Here is a 15,621-nt window from a genome sequence, read left to right on the forward strand (position 1 = left end):
AGGGCAGAGTTCTTTACCATATGTAAGGATTAGGTTCCAGATAATGCTGCTAAATGATGGAATGATCGTTTCCATGCCTCGGAGTCGCTGACATTCCGCACACTCTTCACTCACTTTCAACGACCTTGGATAATGTCTGATATTTCTATTTGATCTTTCATGCACCAAATTACACCGTCCCTGCTTGCTTCATTATAATTCAATCTTAAGCAAATACTTTTTTTTCGTTTTAGACATGTTTCTGATGACACATGGAATTTCTGAAATATTTTCAAAAGGTAAATTAAAATATAATACTTTCCTATTTCAGTGATGCAGTGGAGGAAATCTATTTTTACAATTTGCTGACAATATGTAAGAACAAACACTAGTGCAAGCCCTTGTTCTGACCCTAGTCTCAAAGAATCCACTAAGGTCAAAGGAAATGTTCTTCCATGTTAAACTATAGGCAGCGATATCATGACAGCCATTAATGCACAGTTATTTAAAATATGCAATCATCATTTTGATATTCTGGTTTCGATTATCACTCAAAAGCCAGCAGGTCCAGGCAATCAAGATAAAGACTTGGGACAAGCAGTGCAATAAGCAGTGGCAGACTGGGTCTAAAAATATTGGTTGCCAGGAGACAAAGGGGGCCCACTTCTTCAGGGGCCCACTTGATATAGGGGGCCCACTTCATCAGGGGCCCAATTGCCATTGGGCAAGCTGACACCCTGGCCAGTCCGCCACTGGCAATAAGTAATAATTGCTCATATGTCCTAATTAAGTCTTCTCCGTTCTGACTATTGCTTTATATTAGATCAGCATTGTAATAAGTCACTTTGGTGGAGCACTAACTCCTCCTTTTTTTTAAATGCCGTAGATTTATTCAGTCATACAGCACAAAAACTGGCCTTTCAGCCCACAGAACCTACAACAACCATCAAGTAGCCATTACTTTAAATGTATTTTGTTCTCCCTCATTTCTCCCAAGATGCAAGTGTTCATCCATACACTACAATTTACTGTGCTCAATTAACTACCCACTTGCACTCTTTTGGTGTATGAGGGGTGACTGAGTCCCCATGCATTCACTGGGAGAATGTACAAACTACACACAGGCAGGTCAGGATTCATACAACATAAAACATGGAGCAGTACAGCACAGAACTGGTGCTGCAGCCCACAACGTCTGTGCCAAACATGAAGCCAAGACAGCCACAAGGTGCTGGAGTAACTCAGCGAGTCAAGCCGCAACTCTGGAGAAAAACAAGGATCGGTGATGTTTCAAGTCAAGACCCTTCCATCTCTTGTCAACCTTTAGACTTGAGAGATGCACCACAGAAACAGGCCCTTTGGCCCACCGAGTCCACACCAGCCAATGATCAACTCCTTGCACCAACACAATGCTAGACACTAGGGACAATTTACAATCTTACCAAAGCCAAGTAACCTACAAACCTGTGCGTCTTTGGCGTGTGGGAGGAAACCGGAGCACCCAGAGAAAACCCACACAGTCACGGGGAGAACTTACGATACGATAGAACTTTTTGTACGACAAACCATGTACAGATAGCACCCGTAGTCAGGGTCAAACCCGGGTCTCTGGCACTGTAAGGCAGCAGCTCTGTCGCTGTGCCACTGTGCCACCCTGGCATAATCCACATTACTCTAGTCCCTGCAGATCCAAGTGCCTATTCAAAAGCCTGTTAAATACCATTACCACATCTGCCTCAACCACTTAATTGTACCAATGAGACAGCAGGTCTACTCACTGCACCACTGTAAATTGTAAATCTGTAAATTGCCCCAAGTGTGTAGAGGATGAATGCCAAATTGGAATAACTTTGAACCAGTGTGAATGAGTGATCGATGTTTGACATGGACTCGGTGGGCCGAAGGGCCAATTTATCACCATTCCTTGGCAAATCCATCAGTCTTTTCCAGTTACCATCCCATTTCCATTTTTTACTTGAAATTATCATAACCTCATGACTCCGACACATTTCTTCAAAATGCCTGCTGCTTTTCCACCCTGCTCCTTACAGCAAGGCTGCCTGGGTTAAAATTCCAAGCTGAGTTTCAGTCTGGTCAGCTGTGCTGCTTTCTTCTCTCCAGTTCAGCTCTATGGGACAATTCTCACACTCACCCCAATCATATACATTGAAACTCAGATAAAGCCTTCAGGTTTAGGTTTACATTTAAGTTTATTGTTGTCACATGTACCAAGGTACAGTGAAAAGTTTTGTTTTGCATACTATCCAAACAGATCAGGTACACCACAAATAGATACAATCGGTTCAAACTCAAGCATAATAGATAGAGCCAAGGGGAAGATACAGAATGCAGAATCACAGTACCACAGACAAATTCCAATGTCCACAAAAGGGTAGAGGTGAATCGGACAGTATCCTAGCTTATGGAATGATCGTTCAGAAGCCTGATAACAGAGGGAAAGTTGCTGTTCCTAAGTCTGGTGGTGCATAGTTAAGAACTTCTGCACCTTCTTCTGGATGGGAGCCAAGAGAAGAAGGAATGACTGGGTGGAACTAGCCTCTATCTTTGATTATGGCAGCGTGAAATGTAGATAGAGTCAATGGTGGGTAGTCTGGTCTGGGTGATGGACTATGTTACAGTCTCAATTCTCAGCAATTTCTTGCAGTCTTGGGCAGAGCTGTTCCAAAACCAAGCTGTGATGCAACTCAACAGTACTCTTTCTGTAGAAGTTTGTAAGAGTCACTGGAGACATGCCGAATTTCCTCAGTCTCCTCAGGAAGTGGAGGCGTTGGAGTGCCTTTATGGCTGTTACATCAATGTTGTTGGTCCATGACAGATTATTGCTAATATTGCGAACATTAATTCCAAGGAACCTGAAGCTCTCAACCATTTCCACTTCTGCAACCTTGATGCTTCCTGAAGTTGATAACTAGCTCCTTCATCTTGCTGAGATTGAGGGAAAGCTTATTTTCCTGACATTATGTCACTAAGTTTCCTATCTCCTTCCTGTATTCCGTCTCATTATTTTCTCAATAATTCAGCCCACCACAGTGGTGTCTGCGAACGTGTAGTTGGAGTTAGAGCCAAATTTGGCCGTACAGTCGTACTTCTTCCCAGCCTTGTATTCCCATCCAAAATTCTGAGTTCAAAATTAGAAACTTTTTAGAAATACAACTGTCCCAGGAAACTTGGAGTTTGCTAAGGGGGCATATATTCATGCAATATTATATCACAATGCATTGATAGATTATCATTGATTTTGAATTTTATAAAATATCGTTAATTTTACTTCTTCTACACACACCATTTTGTTTATTACATCCACTTAATTTATTAACATACTGTAATACATTTTTAAGCATGGAATAACATGTCAGCAGCTGGTCTCAACGTGTAAATTGTTGGTATGCAGACTTGCAAGGAAAGCTCTCTCTCTCTTTGGATGTAAATTTATAGTGTCTCATTACATACTGAGGAGAGTGCACATATCAAATAAGAAATACTGATAATTTAGAATTCATAATCTGATAATATTCTGACCTGAGACAGAAGGCAAAAATCACCAACCACCCCATCACCACCTGTGTAACTAAATTGTTATTGCACATCAAGTTTAATATCCTTGCTCTGCATTTTGGTTAGCTGTTTGGTCATCTTACACCTCATTAAACTGCAAATGCACAATTGCTGAAAAGCCACAGCCATTTCATGGTGAGACGTTTGTATAAATTGTGCAGATTGATTTATTGTGATCTCAGTTCAGGATAAATGCTCCCAGCTCCGGGGACCAAATTTGAACAAATGCTTATTGTGACTCTCCTGCTGGTTTCCACAGCAAAGTAAAATGTACCAAGCTAGTCATGTGAGAAGGCAGGGACAGCCAATTAGTTCCCACACAGCTATTTGCACAGCACTTGGCACAGTTGAGCAAAAAGCAATGAATTGTTTATAAAGTGCTGAAAACTGGAGGTCATTGGTATATTTCATGAGGAAGATTAGATTATTTCCATACAGAATAATGGAAATCAATGCGAACTGCATTTTGTTTTTGTAAAATATAATGCTATTGCAACTCATAAACTGTAATATAAATCAGCATTATTATTTGAATAGTTTACATTACAAATGAATATAAAGAAGAAAATAATTGATCTGGGTTGAAAACGTTTTGGGTGAAGATCATTCAACTTATTATTCTTGTTCTTTTGTAAATATTTTATATCATTATTTTCTTTTATGATCCTTCTTTAGAACTCCTGTAAATCATGCACATATTTGAAGTTACAGGCAGTGAATTCTATCTGCTCCCAGTTTCCACATATAGTGAACAAGCCACTAGTGCTGTAAAAGGATACGAGGCCCTTATGTGATGCTGATAAAATATCGAACACATTATTCTGCACGCAGGCTTACGAACCTGTAGTACAAATCGGTAGTAAAGAAAGCAAACTCAATACTGCCATTTATTTCAAGAGGGCTTGTATACAAAAACAGGGATGTAATGCTGATGCTCTAGAAAGGAGCTGGTAAGGCTGCATTTGGAATATTGTGAGCAATTCTTTACACCATATCTGAGGAAGGATGTGCTGGCTCTGGAGAGGAGCCAGAGGAGGTTTACAAGAATGATCCCAGGAATGAGTAGGTTAACCTATGATGAGTGTTTGTCTGCACTGGGCCTGTACTCGCTGGAGTTCAGAAGAATGAGGGGGACCTCATTGAAACATAGAGAATAGTGAAAGGCTTGGATAGAGTGGATGTGGAGAGGATGGTTCCACTAGTGGGAGAGTCTAGGACCACAGGTCATAACCTTAGAATTAAAGGTTGTTTTATTAGGAAGGAGATGAGGAGAAATTTATTTAGTCAGAGGGTGGTGAATCTGTGGAAGTTTTTCAAGGCAGAGATAGATAGATTCTTGATAAATACGGGTGTCTGAGGTTATGGGGAGAAGGCAGGAGAGTTAGGAGGGAGAGATAGATCAGCCATAATTGAATGGTGGAGTAAACTTAATGGGCCAAATGGCCTAATTGTACTCATATTCCTTATGATTCCAAATCCAGAACAAGGGGTCACAGTTTAAGGATAAGGGGGAAATCTTTTAGATGAGGAAAACATTTTTCACACAGAGAGTGGTGAATCTCTGGAATTCTCTGCCACAGAAGGTAGTTGAGGCCAGTTCATTGGCTATATTTAAGAGGGAGTTAGGTGTGGCCCTTGCGGCTAAAGGGATCAGGGGGTATGGAGAGAAGGCAGGTACAGGGTACTGAGTTGGATGATCAGCCATGATCATATTGAATGGTGGTGCAGGCTCGAAGGGCCGAATCCCTAGTGGCGGCGCGGCTCTGGCTGCAGCGGCTCTCCGGCAGTCCTGTTTGTTTTGTGTTTTTTGTGTTGTTTATTTTCGTTTTGGTTAGTCTAGTTTTGGTTTTTAGTTTCTGTTTTGGGGGGGGGGGGGTTGAAACGGGGCTTGCTGTCTCTCCCTGCGGGGGAATGCGACTTTTTTGTCGTATTCCCCTTCTCTGCCTCCGTCTGCGCTGAGGCCTAATGGCGGAGCTGGCGACCTCGAGGCTCAGGAGGCAGAGCCCGCCAGGACTCGCACTGGGCTCGCTCCCGTGAGGACGGCCCGGCTCGGGGCTGGAACAGTGCTTCCGTGAGGGGCTGTGACGCTCCCGTGAGGGCGGCCTGGCCTGAGGAAGGAACGGTGCTCCCGTCGGAGTGGCCGAGCTCGGGGAGGTACGGCGTTCCCAGCCCGAGGGAGGAGCGGCGCCCATGCCGGGGCGGCCCAGCCCGAGGGAGAAGCGGTGCCCAGTCGGGGCGGCCCAGCCCGAGGGAGAAGCGGTGCCCAGTCGGGGCGGCCCAGCCCGAGGGAGAAGCGGTGCCCATGTCGGGGCGGCCTGGCGCGAGGCTGAGACGGTAACGGCACTCACGTGAGGGCGATCCGGCTCGGGGCTGGAACGGTGCTCCGGCGGCGGTGGCCTGAGTCTGGGGTTCGGCCGCGGGCCAGCGGCTGCATCAGCAGGACTGGTGGGCGGCAGCTTCGACCACCCCGGGCCGCGGTGTTTGAGCCGCGGGACAGTTGTAACATCGCCCGGGGGGTATCGCCTCAGCGCAGAGGGAGAAGAGGAGGGAAGAGACTGGAGACCAAAGACTTTTGCCTCCATCACAGTGACGAGATGTTGGGTGGACTCAATGTGGTGGATGTTAATATGTGTTTATTGTTGTTTTTTATTGTATTGTATTGTATGTATGACTGCTTCAATTTCGTTCAGACTTCGGTCTGAATGACAATAAAGGCTATCTAATCTAATCTAATCTAATCTAATCGCCTGCTCCTGCACCTATTTTCTATGTTTCTATGTTTCTATATTTCTATGTTTCTATGATCTTATGACCTCATGAACCAAATAGGCTAAATTTAGCAATGCTGAAGGTAATATTAATGGATTTGGATTATGGATAAGTAGGTGGACGGAATTCTTGGTCCTAGTTCGTGTTTAGCCACTTTTATTAGAAAAGGGATTGAATATCAGATAAAAACAATATTGACAATATTAACAATAATGAACTGCAGATGCTGGTATCTTGAGCAAAAACACAAAGTGCTGGAGTAACTCAACAGGTCAGGCAGCAACTCAGGAGGACATGGACAGGCGATGTTTCAGTTGAATTCAGCTAAGTAAGATAGAGCTCTCTAAGATAGCGGAGTCAAGGGATATGGGGAGAAGGCAGGAACGGGGTACTGATTGTGGATGATCAGCCATGATCACATTGAATGGCAGTGCTGGCTCGAAGGGTCGAATTGCCTATTCCTGCACCTATTGTCTATTGTCTATTGTCTAAAATGATCTCACAGTCAAATAGCTTGCTCACCCAGGCTGGAGACCCAGTTCGATCCTGACCTCAGGTGCTGTCAGAGTGGAGTTCTCCCTGTGACCACGTTGGTTTTCATCCATATCCCAAAGGCGTGCAGGTTTGTAGGATATTTGGCCTCTGTAAATTGCCCCAAGTGTGTTGGGGGTGAATGCCAAATTGGGATAACTACGAACCAGTGTGAATGGGTGATCGATGTTTTGGCGTAGACTCGGTGGACCGAAGGGCCTGCTTCCATGCTGTATCTTTCTAACAGCAAATAGCCGCAGCGACACATTTAAAGAGAAAAATAGAAAACTTATTGCTAACTAATATTGTGAGAATTGTAATTGATAGGAACATTGTATGAAAATAAATTAAGTTACCAGCAAAGGACTGACGTACAGAACAAACAAACAAAATATGGGTTGCAAAGCTTCATGAAACTCTGATCAAATTTTGCAGCTCAGGGTCGTTCCAAGGAGACTGCATTTGATAATATTTGTAGATGTTGGTAGTATCAGTTTAAGGAGTTTGTATAACAAAATGGGATCCAACCTTGTTTTATATCCCCCTTATCTTCCGGCCTCAGAAGGAGAAGCTAAAAGATTAGGGTAAACAGTAACTTAGCGGGTGAGGCAGCATCTCTGGAGAGAAGGAATGGGCGACATTTTGGGCCGAGACCCTTCTTCAGACTGATGTCAGGGGAGGGGATGGGACAAAGATAGAATGTAGTTGGAGACAATAAGACTAGTTGGAGAACTGGGAAGGATGAGGGGATGGAGAGAGAAAGCAAGGGCTATTTATAAATTAGAGAAGTCAATGTTCATACAGCTGGGGTGTAAACTACCCAAGCAAAATATGAGGTGCTGTTCCTCCAATTTGCGCTAGACCTCACTCTGACAATGGAGAAGGCCCAGGACATCAGCGAGATCAATCGCAGGCTCGGCGATTGTTTCACTGAACACATCCGCTCAGTCTGTCTTAACCTACCTGATCTCCTGGTGGCTCAGCACTTCAACTTACTCCAGCATTTTGTATCTACCATTGATTTAAATCAGCATCTGCAGTTCTTTCTTACACAGCTAAAAGATCAGCATGTACATTAAAAAGCACCCGGAGTAGCAGGCCACACAACATTTGTTTGCTGTAAAGTAAATTAGTTCACAGATCAGCTTCTCGTTAACAGACCAATGAATCCACAACAGTATACACTGGTGCAAGGTGTTGAGTCTGCACCAGCTGAATCTGGAAGGGAAGGTGGAAGAAGAAACCCAGTTGAAATTTAAAAGAAAATCATGTCACATGCTTTTGTGGAAAGAGGTACATGTTACTTGGGAATGAGTAAATATTAAATGTGAATGAGCACCAGGCAGGTTGGACATGATAGAACACACGACTAGAGAGACTGCGGAGTTATAAAATCCCAAGAATTATATTGAACGTTTGATGAGGGATTCAGAAATATGGTGTCCAAGGAATCAACAAGAACATTGCTGAAGGTTCAAATCTACTCCTGAAGTGAGTCCAAAAGTATTTGAAGAATTGACATAGAACATGACTGAAGTGACCTTCAATGAGATTATATTTGACGTTATCTGTGATGCTCCACGGTCACCACAAAAATTATGAAGTAGGAAAAGAATATGAAACCAAGTTAATCCATCTACCAACATCTGCAGTTCCTTCCTACACATCATCCACTAAATTTATATCTTTATTCATTTTTGATGGAAAAGCAGTATGATAAAGATGGTGTCACTACCTGATGAATTTATACGAGTATACGCGTGTGTGCACGTGTGTGTGTGATGTTGAGCATTGGTCATTTTTATGCAGGGTTTCAACTCAAAACATCTACCATCTCTTTACCTCCACAGCAGCTGCTTAATCTGTAAGGTTGTGAAGCAGTTTAGTTTTTGCCCCAGATACTTGCATTTGCCCTCTCATGTCTCCACGAGAAGAATCTTGAAGAAACAAGGTAAGCTTGTTATGCACTTATAGTCATCTAGTCTCACAGCATGGAAATGGGCCCTTCAGCCCAATTTGTTCATGCTAACTAAGTTGCCCCATCTAAGCTGGTCCCATTTACCTGTACTTCATCCATATTCCGCTAAACCTTTCCTATCCATGTACATGTCCAAATGTATTTTAAATGTTGTTATTGTTCCTGCTTCAACTACTTCCTATGGCAGCTCGTTCCAATTACCCAGCACACTTAATGTGAAAAGATTGCCCCTCAGGTTCCTATTAAAAAATCCCCCTTTCACCTTATACCTCAGCCCTCTAGTTCTTGATTTCATTATTCTGTGGAAAAACAAATACTTTGTGCATTCACCTTTTCTAGTCCACTCATCATTTTATATGCTTATAGATGATCATCTCTCAGGTTCCTGCACTCCTAGCCTGTCCAATCTCTCCTTTTAGGCTCAGGCTCTTGAGTCCTGGGAACATCCTCATAAATCTTCTCAATTTCACCTATTCCAGCTTAATGGCATGTTTCCTAGAGCAGGGTGACCAAAACCGAGCTCAATATTGGCCTCACCCACTAAACTGCATAGCATGAGTTATTCAACTTTCTACCATGCCATTATTCTAGTGATGTGCTATGTCAATAATAACTGCTAAAATGTTAAACCTTTCAAAATGAACAAATGAGTATCAAATGGTTGTCTCACTTGTTTATGCAAGAGGTAACATATCGGAATGTACACAGAGTCAGCCAATTTATCAGGTGTAATCCTTGGGGCATGTGAATATTTATAGAGGTTGCAATTTTAATATTCTTGAAATACGTTTGTATCAGTTTTATGTATATATCTTGACATTTTTGTAGAATGTGTGATTAAGTAGATTTATTGATAATGTTATCATTTTGTGGTAGAAAATACAAACATAGGGAGACTTGCCCAAAGGAATCAGATTTCTATATGCAGACGGCTTCATTTCCATTTTTCTATTTGAAAGTTCTGGGCATTAGATGTAATGAGTGAAGGTTGGGTGAATTGTGATCCAGATACATTGATGTCTGCATCTGATACTCTGAGAAATGCTCCCATTGCTTGAGGTCCCATGCTGGGAATCAAGTCATTTGATACTTTGCCTGATATAAGTAAATAGTTCAGCATAATTAATTCATAAACTCCAAGCTATAGGCTCTAGATTTTACTTACTCCAGGCACATTTTTTCACAGCGGAATTCAGTTGATTTATTTCTGCTGCATGAACTTACTTAAAGGTGTCGGACTGAAAGGTGTCGGAATGTTTCACTACTCATTGACAGCACTTTCTAATTAGGCAAGGAAATCTGAGAATAAACACACAACTGCTCTGTTTTCTATTAAGTTCACTATTCATCTTTAACTTATTTTGCTGGGCTCCCTGTAGAGCTTTCAGATATCTGATTGTGACCGCTTCCATTTAATCTTACGCTGCACTGCATGTTTTTTGCATTGGTCCCAATTCTGCACTAGGGCTTACAGTCATAAATACCACTCCCTGACATGAATACCACCAAGTGCTGAATTTAGTGCCTCACTTAACTGTTCAATTAGAGTTTTGCTTCAATAAACTTTGTGCCAGGGTTTTCTGTGACTTCAGATTTCTCTTCATATAACTTCAAGGGTGTAATGCAACAATCATAACTTGTAATTACACAGCACCTTTGAGGTAGTGAATCATACCAAGGTGCTTCATAGGATTATTAACAAATCTTGACACCAATTTACCTGGGTTTTAGTTTTAGAGATACAGTGTAGAATTCTCGACACTGGATCCATTGGCCCATTGAGTCCGCACTGACCACAATCACCCGTACGCAATGGGGAACATTTACAGAGACCAATCGGCCTACAAACTGCATGTCTTTGGAATGTGGGAGGAAAGCGGAACACCCAGAGAAAGCTCACAATCTCACAGGGAGAACGTGCAAACTTCGTACAGACAGCACCCATAGTTCCGATCGAACTCCACAGCTGCACCACTGCTACCCCCCCCCCCCCCCTGCCCCCACTGGACCCCAAGGTACATGGGGATGTGTTTGGATAGATGACCAAATATTTGGTTAGATTCGAGATGTAAAGGGCATCTTAAAGTAGGAAAAAACTACAGAATCAATGAGGGTTAGGGTGGAGATTCAGAAATTTATGGTCAAGACAGTAAAAGGAAGTTTCCTCTGGGAGAAAGGTTAATTTGAGGATTTGCATTATCTGATGCAGGAGAAGCACCAGCTTCTTGGATCCAAGTCTTGGATCCTTCATTGAATCAGACCAAATCTGACCACTTACTAGTTTGGGACACCACATCGTTTTTGGCTTGCTCTTCTCCAGCAAGTCTGTAGCAGAGCCACATCTATAAAAGTGCAGATTGTCCACAGAATTTACCGTATTATTTTAAAAGTATACATTACTTTGCTTTTCAAATGAGATTCAAAACACTTATTTTTTATCATTGCCACACAACGTCAAAGATATCTTATATGTCCTGAACATATTCTCAAGGTTATTCACTATTAATAACAAAGCTCTGCTGATATGGCATTGTTATGGTTTCCAGGGTAGTACCTATAGTACTGTTAAAGAATATTGTGCTGAATGTTAGAAAGCAGCAGCATAATATTATCAGCACTTTTGAAACCTCCTGGGTATGGAAGACCAACACTATTTGATTATATAGTTTTCCATTGGAATGCATAATTGTGATTTAGTTCAGTTTAGTTTAGGGATACAGTGTGGAAACGGGTCCTTCGGCCTACCTACTTAAGCGCCTTGAGTATTAGAAAGGCGCTATATAAATCCCATCCATTATTATTACCGAGTTCGCACTGACCAGCGATCACTGCACACTAGCACTATCATACAAGCACCAGGGACAATTTACAATTATACCAAGCCAATTAACCTACAGACCTGTACGTCTTTGGAGTGTGAGAAGAAACTGAAGATCCCAGAGAAAACCCACGCAGGTCACGGGTCGAACCCGGGTCCCTGGCGTTGTAAGGCAGCAAATCTACCGCTGTGCCGCCATGCCGTGTAATCTATGCTTACTTTTTTAAATTCAATCTTTGCATCCCATGGATGAAATAGAACCAGTTAATCCTTTCTTGAGAGCAACATTTGTTTATCAGTGAAATCAATATCAATCAACATCAATTGTGATTACTATTGTGAAATGACTTTATCTTTTGAGTGGACTATAAATTCTGTAATGTGAACTCTACCACGTCCTATTGTTTGAGAAGGCTGTTGATTTTTGTACTTTCTAGGAATCGCGCTATGTTTAGAAAGTGATGTTTGTTTTAAATGCAGGTGATAAATTACACTTCTGTTTGAAGCACTATTGAAAGAAGCACTGCTTTTGTAACATTCCTGGATCTTTGCATTTGAACAAAACAAGCAGAAGTCAGAGCAGCTTGATCTTTGTGCACTTACCTGCAAGCAGGAAATTGTAGCTTTAGGTTTCCACCATCAAATTGCCTGGTTAATTAATAATCATACATTATAAATGGAAAGAATAACCTTTTCGGCAAGTATTCCATTTACAAATCTCTGTTGTAAGCTTGCAAATGTTTAAGTACTTAGATTAACACAGTGTGATTCAGCTACTTATGTCTTCAGTTATGCATCATTATTTAGTTCATTAAAGGATGGGTGGGACATGCTGCTGATGTGCCTTTGGCAGGGTTTACTGCCAATGTCACCACACCGTGAGCAAACTATGCCTGTTTACTCCAACTCAATTTATTTTCACATGACATGATTTGTCAAATTTTATTTTATTACGAAGGTATGAATCAAAATGACCAGCGTGCTATTTCCGTTCTGTTGCACTACAAACAGTTATGGAAAATCGGGCAATCGTTACAGCTTGTAATGATGCAAGCACATGCTCACGGATCCAGATCAATGATATAAGAGAAGGACATTTCAAGTTTACAAACGCTGATGTTTATTATAGTAAAGACACAAATCTCACATATTTCAAGTTTACAAACGCTGATGTTTATTATAGTAAAGACACAAATCTCACACCCTGAGTAGGAAGGAACTACAGATGCTGATTTACATCGAAGATAGACACAAAAAGCTGGAGTAACTCAGAGGGTGAGGCAGCATCTCTGGAGAAATGGAATAAGTGACCTGCGTGAGGTTTTGGGTCCATTTCTTCTGAGTCGAGTGGCGGCTGGTAGCCACGAGTCTCTTGGCCTTCTACCCATCAAGGACTTCTGCTTGTGATGGTTCTGGAGAACTCTGGGCGGCACGATGGCACAGTGGTAGAGATAATGCCTTACGGCGCCAGAGACCCGGGTTTGACCCTGACTACGGGTGCTGTCTATACGGAGTTTGTTCGTGCCAGTGACCTGCATGGGGTTTCTCCGAGATCTTCAGTTTCCTCCCACACTCCAATGACGTATGGGTTTGTAGGTTAATTTGCTTGGTATAAATGCAGAATTGCCCCTAGTGTGTGTAGGGTAGTGCAGAGATTGTTGGTCAACGCAGATCTGTTTCCACGCTGCATCTCTAAAACGTAAAGTAAAACTTAACTCGAGGATCCTATCACCTTTCGGATTCTGGTCCAAGATATAGTTCTGTGAGCTCACTTGTAGAATGCACATGTTCTCAATAAGCCCACACACTTCTTGATGAATAGGTGATGTTTCGGGTCGGGAGCCTTCTTCAGACATCGTGTGTGTGTTGCAGGTGGGGGGTGGGGGGGGGGGGGACGGGGGGGGAAGAAAGATGAAAGAAACGAGGGGCAGGATAAAGTCTGGCAGATACAGGTGAGGGGGATTTTGATAGGCAAATGATTGGACATAGTCTGTCCCATGTGGCGGAGACAGAGAGAGATCAAGAAAGGGGAGAGAGGTGTCAGAGATAGTCCAGTTGAATTTGAGGGCACGGTGGAAGTTAATGGTAAAGTTAATGAAATCAATGAGTTCTGCACGAGTGTAGGAGGCAGCCCCGATGAATTGATCAATGTAGCGGAGAAAGAGTTGGAGGGTGGTTCTGATATACTTTTGGAAGAAGGACTGTTTAACATAATCAACAAAATGGCAGCATTACTGGGGCCCATGCAGGTGCCCATGGCTATACCTTTAAGTTGAAGAAAATGGGAAGAGCCAAAAGCGAAGTTGTTGTGGGTGAGAACAATTTATGCCAGGCGGAGGAGAGTGTTAGTCGAGGGAAATTGATTGGAACCACAATCCCAATGCTCATCAATAATTCCACACTGCTTGTTCCTTACCAGACCCACGTGGAAAGATTGAAGTCCTTGTCAACAAGTCCCCAACGCATTTCCCAGTACATCTGATCCTTCACTGTATTCCCTGATTACCGCCCCAAAACTTTGCAGTCGTTTCCAGCAAAGATTCCACCACCTCCTGAATGCTATTAACAACCTAGAGAATTTATGGGGTGAACTTGAAGAAGTTGCACTGGACAATTACTGCTCATCAGCAAGAGGTAGAAAAGCTCCTGCTTCAATATTTGTACAATCTGGAACAGCTGGGAGTTAATGGAAGGCCATGCACTCCCAAAGTTAAGTAGCAACACACAAGTGATTTCCTCAAATCAGTGTGCCATGTGGCAAAAACCTCAGCCATAATTTATCATGACGATTTTCACTGGACCATTGAGGTCATTAACCATTATTTATAGGAGTCAATCACCTCAGAATCTAACACATTGAGCAATTTATTAGAAAGACCAGTGATGGCAGACTTATGCTACTCCGAAGAAACCAGATGGTGATCTTCAGTCACAGTTAATACAACTTCCCTTCATAAATTCTGCATTTCCTTTCACTCAAGCCTTGGTTCTGAAAGAATTGTGGAAAGCAGGCAGTTGCTGGCAATGCCTCAGTCATTGTTCTAAGTTTTGTCAATGACCATGATCCAGGAGGTTCAAGATCATACCTACTTAATATCTTTCTGGGATTTTGTACATCATTATTTTGCTTTAGATCATTAAGGGGTCAGAGCAGCATGCAAAGGGAACATATGTTTATAAAAATAATATTGTGTTATTGAAATAAAAGTCCCATGTTTAATGTCATGATTTGGGTTTGGCATCATTTAGCCATCATGCTGCCCTCCTGAAATGGGCCTGCACTACCTTGGTTGATTTCTTAAGCAAGGCTATTTTTACATCCCAGGCTAGAGTAATAAGACAAAAGCAATCACCAATCATTGACCACTACAGTTGTCAGTTCCATTTTGGGGAAACAAACACAACTTATACTGAATAGAAAAAAAGTGGACTAAGATTTATTTAATTAAAGTAAAATAATTGCAAAGTACATATTCATCTGTTAATAATATGTTTAATAAGCTTGTCCTTCAAATCTGTGGGGTGTAAAATCAACAAAAATGGCTAATAATGGGAATATATAGCGGAAGGTTTTAATACAAAGGCATGTCTTGAAAAATATTGTGCGTCTATATATTCAGGATAAACAAAAATAAAAACTCGCTTCTGAAATTAAATTGTATTTCAACAGACAGTGTTCAACACACACAGACACCTTGTTTAAAAAAACGCCCAGTGTAAAATAAGCCCATTTGATGAAGCCAAGGTCAAAATCAAAGTAATCCCCAATTCAAATATGGTGCAAAATATGGGATAAATGTATATTGATCTTCCATATTGCATTGCCTTTCTGATCCAAAAGCAAAAGCATGATATGTAAAATCCAACATTATCAAACAGGTATACAAACCTAATTGTACAATAGTTGATGTCATCAGCCAGGGTCATAACTTCTGTTTGCATAAGCACATGCTACAAAGTAAGAGTAAAC

This window comes from Amblyraja radiata, chromosome 21 (assembly GCF_010909765.2).
Source record: "Amblyraja radiata isolate CabotCenter1 chromosome 21, sAmbRad1.1.pri, whole genome shotgun sequence".
In the NCBI taxonomy this organism is placed as follows: domain Eukaryota; kingdom Metazoa; phylum Chordata; class Chondrichthyes; order Rajiformes; family Rajidae; genus Amblyraja; species Amblyraja radiata.